Raw genomic sequence first — 916 nt, 5'->3', positions numbered from 1 at the left:
GGAGGCAGCACAGCCGAATCCTCATCTCCAGAGCCTAGCTCGTCCCCCGATGCAGTGATCGTCATCCTGTCATCTGCCGGAGGCCCGAATGAGATGCTAGACCCCACCCTGTCCGGGGTCTCAGCCACCTCATCGCGGAACACCAGAGGGTGCGATGTGCTTAGAGGAGTGATGGGCCCGCGGAGACACACTCGACGGGGAAACCCTCACTGTGATCCTCAGATCGCCCTGGCCACACGCCGAAGTAGTCCTCCCGCCCTGGCCATACGCCGAAGTAGTCCTCCGCTGCTGTGAGACAGAGGAACTAGAACGGGGCATAGCAAGGGGGACTCCCCCTCGTTTCATGAAGAGGAGTCTCGATCGCAACATCACGCACAATGACAACATGAATCATCCACGAGCGCTGCCTCAGCGTGCTCAAAGCCCAGGCACGAGATGCAGCGATCGTGACCATCCGATGGAGCCAGGATGCGACCACATCCAGAAACACATGAGTGGAAGGCCATATTTAAAAAGACGCCGCGTCACTCGTGGAGCTCTTTTAGATTTGCTCTTTTAGTAATAAAAGTGTTGAAGCGCCCAGGAGAGGTCGCAGCGCGACCGCAGTTTGACGAGCTGCAGCACGCCGTCCAAACACCACAGGCAGCAGCACTGGATGAGCAACCCCCGCTGACGCGCCTGTCTTGCAGACACTCTTTCTTGGTAACCAGACCAGCTGAAAGGCTCGGCTCTGAAGCGAAAAGCTGAATGTGCGACTGCACTCGCTCTCTTTATATATCCGCGCTGCGGGGCGGGGTGCGCGACGCAAAGATCGCACGCCAACATTTATTGGCTTGTTTTGTTAGTATTCTAAGGTGATTGGTCTCTCTAGCGAGATCCCAATTCGTCAGTCACTGACGTAACGTCGAACGTGACT

Source organism: Sinocyclocheilus rhinocerous, unplaced genomic scaffold (assembly GCF_001515625.1).
Source record: "Sinocyclocheilus rhinocerous isolate Xijiao unplaced genomic scaffold, SAMN03320098_v1.1 scaffold1713, whole genome shotgun sequence".
Lineage (NCBI taxonomy): Eukaryota > Metazoa > Chordata > Actinopteri > Cypriniformes > Cyprinidae > Sinocyclocheilus > Sinocyclocheilus rhinocerous.
Note: the sequence above shows the minus strand (reverse complement) of the source record.